Here is a 6,684-nt window from a genome sequence, read left to right as displayed (position 1 = left end):
TATATGTGTGTGTGTTAATGTGTGTGTGAACACAATGTTTTATTTACATTTTCACAATTATCAATAATGCAATTTGGATGCCTGCCAGTGCCCCTCACTCCCAAGCCACAGCCCCCCCCCTCCTCCCAGCCCTGCCAGCATGATCAATACCCCCCTGCCATGCTACTGGCAGCCCTGCCAGAATGACCTGCAAGCAGAGCCAGCCTCAGGAGTGGGCAGCAAGGGCAATCAACCAGGGCATCAAAGTGGAGGGATCATGGCACCCTGGGGTAGGGCCCTGCTTCAGCTTGCACAGGGAGGAGGCAGCAAGGCTGAGTGGAGGTACCGCCTACCATGCTCCAAGGTGGAAGTGTGTGGCACCCGCAGTCCCAGCCACCAAACCTGCCCTGAGGGTACTCGGACTGTCGGGTTGGGGCACAGTGCTATGCTTCCTCCTTCCCTGTTACTTCTTCAGCTCTGCTGCCACCACTGCAGGGCAGGATCAGTGGCAGCAGCTGGGAGCTGCTTCAACTGAAGCAGCTTGAAGAGCTGGGAACACTCTTCAACTTCTTGCAGGTGATTCAGGATGGCAGCAGCAGCCTGGCATCCACCCCAGCCCCCAGCACAAGACAGGGTGTTCACCCAGTGATATAGCAGGAGTGCCCTGGATGCCACAGTGTCCCTTGAGCTGCAGCACTGCACCTTGGCCACTACCACCTCCTTGCAGGAGCAGGTGGCAGGGTAGGTGCCCCAGCTCTTCAACACTGCTAGGCATGCAGGTAAAAGACCCTGTCCACAGCAGGGTGCAGAGATGCTGGCTGGGTTCTCCTGTGCAGGCCTGAGAGTGCCTGTGGACACCTCCTCGCTCCTTCAGCTCTCACCCACATACCCTTGCCCTGCCTCCCACCTGCCCAGCTGGTTCTTCCCACAGCCCCCAATGCCCTCCAGCCCTGGCAGTCATCTGCACCCAACCCACAGCTCCCCACCCCACCCCAGTCCTGCTGGTGCCCCTCATTCCTGCCCCACAGCCTCCTGTCCCACCCCCAGCCCTGTCAGAGGGGGTCCCCCAGCTAGCCTCCAGCTTTACTTACCCCAAAGGGCTTCAGGAGGGAAAAGTGAGCCTGAGCCAACCTCTGGCTGGCTCACGCATCTCAGGCCCACCCTGAGTGCTCTTTGCAAAACTGGAAAATCCAGTTAATTCTCAGTTAAAGGGCAAAATCTGTGGGGGGGCAGGTTCCATTTTCCCTTGGGAAACGGAAAACCTGGATCCCTGCTGCTGAGCATGAGGGGAGAGGAGGGGGAGAAAGCAGTGGGTCAACAAGGAAAATAGGGTTGTCATGATTCAGGAACTTTAAATAGTCCTACTTCTGTGCCCAGAGCCTGCCCACCCTAGTGCCGGAGGAAGATGGGAGCAAGAGTTTGAACAATAGTGTCCTGGCTACATTCCAGAGCAGTCCCTTGCCCTGCACATGTTTCTGGGGTGGTGAAGACTGGTGCAGTCTGGGATGCCTGAAAAACTGACCAGACATTAGGCAGAGAATGTTTTGTGTCTCCGCATAACATCGAGTTGGTTCATGGAGGACCAGCTCAAAATCATGCCTGATTATTCCCAGTATGCTTTTGAAAGGGTTGAGAGGAAGTTTAGGCTGGTTTTAAGTGGCCTGTATGTCTAGACTCTTCAGGCACATCCAGATGAGCGCTTGTGCATTTCCCTTGGGACAAATAACAGCAGCACATATTTGTGCCACTGCCTGTTGTCCCTGGGGAACGCCCCTGTAAACACACTCTGGTGTAGGGCAGGTTGCCCCAGGTGGGGTAGGGGAGGCTGAGACCAGCACTGGGCTCACCCCAGCAGCCTTACTTGAGGTTCTGGGGGCCTCCCAGTGCTGCACTGGCAGTGATCCAGGTGCATGGAGCCTGGTCAACAGCTGGAGCATGGCTCTGGCTAGCCAGAGCCATGGTTTCAGGCGACACATGCTGCTGCCAATGCTGCTTTTTTTGGGTGCACTTTATTTTGATGATGGGATTTCCTACTATCTAAATTTGGCTCATATTTGCAGTGCAGACAGCCAAATCACATGTGCAAGGTGCATTTTGTGGTGTCTCAAAAGGCTTTGAGGCCCCACAAAGTGCATGCACGCACTCATGTAGACGTGCCCGTGGGGTTTAAAGTGAATATGAACATTCTAAGTGTTATTGTCTGTTCACACCCTAGGAATGGTTGATGATATTACTTTCGGGCAAAATTATAAATAAAAAAAAAAATACAAAGAAACACCTGCAGGACAACAAAACGAGTCAATCTGATTATGTTAATCTGTCCTAACAAATTAATTAAAACTGTAGCAGGTTGCTCATCACAGATCCTAATTATGGTGCAAAACCAAAGTCCCTAAAGGTTACCGTGACTTTTGGATTTCTACATTGATCAGATCATAATCTGTGCTACCTCTGGCTATTGTCCTATATTGACTAATGGTAGCTGCCTGTCCTCTAAGATAAAACCCTTTGCTCATAGAATAGTGTGTTCTTTCTGCCAAAATGTAACAAAACCAAGAGATCTGGATTCTTTCCCTAACTCTGTCACAATGATCCCGAGTACTTGGGAACCCTCAGTGCATTAATTTCTCCACTACAAAGTGGAACTAAGATCCTATATTTTCTTAATTTATAGAATGTTCTGAGAACCCTGCATGGAAAGTGCTACACATGTACTATGGACTATTTCTGATGTGTCCTTTGCTGTCCAGAGGCGGTAGCAGCAATAAACCCAAAGTTTCTCGGAAGGAAGAAGTGGAGAGCTGTGGGTGGGAGATGGTCATTTTGTAAAATCTACTTGCCCAAAAAGAGAAGTCAAAGTTATTTGATTTTGTTCATTATGCTGAATTGTGTTGTTTTTAGAACAATATTCTGAATAAAATAAACTACATGAGCTAGAACCTGCATCTGGACTGTTGTTCTTCACCTATTTGCTGGAAACAAGAATAGAATTTTACTAAAAGAAGTAGGTTGGCAATAATAAAGGTGCTGCAATGTTTTTGTAAAATTGCAATGAAAAGTTTCACAGAGTCTAGCATTCAATTTTTGCATCGATTTCTTTTTTTTAAGTGTCATTTATTTAGTTGTTTTTGTTTGTTTAAAACAAGCCTATCATTCCAGTCCTCCTGGTGTCAATGAGACTCCCACACAAAAAAGGGACAGCACATCTGGTTCTGTATGATTGGGTCTCATGAGCCAAATTCTTAAATGAAATATCAGAACATTTTCTTTTTGCCTATGCAGAATCATTTATGCTGTTGTAAAAATATTAGTCTGTGATGCACCTTAAAAAAACAGGCTTAATTAAAAAAAAACTAATTAAGCAACAAAAATCAATGTTTTTAAATATTATTATTAGGATGGGTTTCTCATGCAATAATGCATAAAGCGTCATCAATCTATACTGTGCTTTAAAAAACAACCAGATCTTTTACCTGTGTGTTGATGAGCTAAGGCTACAATGATGGGCCCTTGGATAAGACACATTCCTGCCCCCAGAAGCTAGTCTTGCAACCCCTTTAAAGTATGTGCGGTCTTTACTCTGGTGTTTTAACCTAATTGAACTCCATGGAGATGCATAGAAATAAAATTACACACATGACTAAGTATTTGCAGGAGCAGGGCTTAAGAGCTCTTGTGTTTCCATGCAAGTCAGTGGCAAAATTTCCAGTGACTTTAATGAGAAAGAACTGAGCATCTTCTTGGAAGGTGCTGATTAGCCTGAAATCCTATTTATAACAATGGAAGTTAAAGGCAATATCATTCAGAAAGCCAATAGCAGCTGGTAACATGCATAAGTCATGTTTTAAAACAATGGTCTAAATACATACGTGCATAATAAGCTAATTATTCTCTTCAGAGATGAGGGTTTTTAAAAACTGTCTTGAGTATATTCACACTAGATATTAATCTCTGTCTTTTGTAAAGGTCCTCACAATAATTAGTACTTGCCTGCTGTAAATCTTGCCCCAACACTCCAAGGAAATCGTTAGTCAGTTCTGCTCTCCTGGTTTCTATAAAGAGATTGTGATTTGTTGGCAATCTTAGGTGAACAAAACAACTTCTGAGACTGACTGTAAAAAGGCCAGTTTCTACCTAGATATTGCTGGGTTTTCTGAATTAAAAGTGTGTTTACTTCATCTTGGGCATGTCTACCTGGGCTTTAAAGCAAGCATACATTATTACCATATTTACCTCCAATCAAACTTTGAATTTAAGACAAATTTCCAATAATTAGATTCCATACATGGAAAGTTATACATTTTTATTACCAGAGGCTCATTTTAAATTTGTCCCCTCTCTGCTGCTGCTGGAAAAGCAGTGCTGGGCTGGAGGGTGAGCAGGGAAAGCACCAGTGGGGGAGAGGGACAGGCAACATGCCTCCATGCCACATGCCCTCACAGCCACCACTTATGCTATGCAACTGCTCTGGTTTCAGCTCCAACTTGGGCACAAAACACACGGTAGAACCTGCTCCCATCCCACCCCTGCTTGGGGCCAGGGCCACAGCTGGAGCCACAGGTGGCAATGGGAGGGATCTGCTCTGGGTTCCTAAAAATATTCCGGTTTCTGGACCCAAGTCCTGATGCTAAAGAAGAAACTGCTATAGCCAAAAGAATTAGTGGAAGACAAGAGACTTTCAATCTACTCTGAAACAATATCATGCGTGTTGTATTCATGTGCTCATTGAGTTAATAATGTGTAGTTTCCTCTACATGCACACATGGGAAATACAAGACAAAAATATGTGTGAATTGGATTTTCAAGTTGCCAGTGCCCATTTCTAAATTATGCTAGAGCACAGTCAATCTTGAGGTAAACAGCTTTAACCTTCAGAAACACCATCTTTTATTCAGAACAATTCATTCAAGTAACAGAATAAAAAATAATCAAGATTCAGAGGCCAACCCTTGCTCTGACCCAGTACACATTGCTGTTTTCTGGTGTGTTGTAGTTTATGATGTGATTTGCAGGTTTCTCTGATGTATACATTTCCCCATGTTATCCTGCTTTGTTCAGATGAATGCAGGCAGTATTTTGCAATGTGTAGGTATGGGTGTGTACATATGTGCATGTATATTTGTATAACTAGTTATGTAGGTAGATATGTAATTTTGTTTTCGTTTTTTATTTTTACATTTTAATATCTGTCAGGGAGGCTAGGATCTGGAACCAACTTCCAAGCCAAGTAGTGCTTGCTCCTACCCTGGGGGTCTTTAAGACAAGGCTGACAGCCACCTTGCTGGGGTCGTTTGACCCTCCTACTCTTTCCTGCCATGGCAGGGGGTTGGACTCGATGATCTGCTCAGGTCCCTTCCTACCCTACTAACTCTGAAACTATCTAAATTTCATTTTTAAATTTCATGAAATAAATGAAAATTAGCCATCAATACTTAGTTTATATATGTATATCTTTATTAAAACTCTTATGTTCCCTGTCATTTTGGTATGCTTGTGTAATCATGCACGTAATGGTTTTTTTTCTAATAAATTCTTTATCGTTTTGGTAAATTGAATCTTATGTGTCATATACAAATGTGCAATTTCATATGAATGTAACTGTCAAGCTGGACTTTTCAAAAATGGTCTGAATGTGACCTGTCAGCATCAGAGTGTGTTTCAGGGCAAGGAGATGAGACTGAATTCACCTTTGGTGTAGCCAGAATTGAGAGCTGGGTCTGTGAACCTTGTTTTCCTCTCCATATTCATGCCTCTGTGTTGAATGAAATATCATTTCTGAAAAGGTTGGTAATTTCTAAAACCTGCAATTTCTTTTACTCTGGATTTCTTTAAGGAATGGATTTCATCCCACAGGGCAGCAGAAGCTCTTGTTCCTTTCATTTCTACAGTTCCAGGGTTGGTTCCTTTGGGTTTTGTTGTTTTTGTTTGCTAGGTTGTTACATAGGAAATGTTGCACCTTTCTGTTGGGAGGCGGGCGTTTATCGTTGTCTTGCCTGAGGCCATTAGCAGAGTAAAAATCTTCCCCGGGATCTGTCTTTCCAAACAAAGACGTGGCTCGTGTTTCGGGGGTGCCAGTGGAGGGGCTGTGGGGGAGAGCAGGGGGAGCCGCACAGCCGGCTCGGGGGTGCGCGGGTGTTGGAAACCGCCGGCACGGCTGCGCCGGGGAGGCAGGGCTGGACGGGACCCCCAGAGTCATCGGTCCAGCATCCCTTCCCTTCCCCGTCCCCTGTATTAGACCAATTTAAATCGTCGGCGGAAAAAATTCTTAGCAAACAGTTGGCGTGTGCTCTTCCTAAGGTCACTCCACCCAGGACGAGCACACGCCAGCTGCAGGGGCGTCCTCGGCCTGACCGAGGGTTTTAAAACCCGAAAACTTGCTAAGAAAATGTTTTCCCAACGATTTAAGCTGGTCTAATAAAAGAGATCAGATTCACCCAAAGAATCTTGTCTGCCTGTGTCCTTCGACCAACACGGCTACAACCTGCTCCCGTACCATATGTGCCATGAGTCTGAGCAGTCATATATGTCTGAGCAGTCCCTCATCTTCTCTCATATAATCATATGTCATACCAGTCTGCCTAACCCATTACACTATACTATGCTACTGAAATCCCATATGACAAAATCTGACATGTGATACGTGATATAAGTCTGACCAAGTATTATATTATATTATATTATATTATATTATATTATATTATATTA

The 6,684-nt window shown here is 44.8% G+C and overlaps 1 protein-coding gene across 1 annotated transcript in view; it reads left to right on the top strand.

Moving 5' to 3' along the window:
- Window positions 1-6,684, top strand: part of PRDM14 (PR/SET domain 14) — a 20,435-nt gene that overhangs the window by 5,491 nt on the left and 8,260 nt on the right. The gene's annotated exons all lie outside the window — the stretch shown is intronic.

This window comes from Crocodylus porosus, unplaced genomic scaffold (assembly GCF_001723895.1).
Source record: "Crocodylus porosus isolate Cpor-Errol unplaced genomic scaffold, CroPor_comp1, whole genome shotgun sequence".
Classification (NCBI taxonomy): Eukaryota; Metazoa; Chordata; order Crocodylia; family Crocodylidae; genus Crocodylus; species Crocodylus porosus.
The sequence above is the reverse complement of the archived record's forward strand: the minus strand, read 5'-3'. Positions and strand labels throughout refer to the sequence as shown.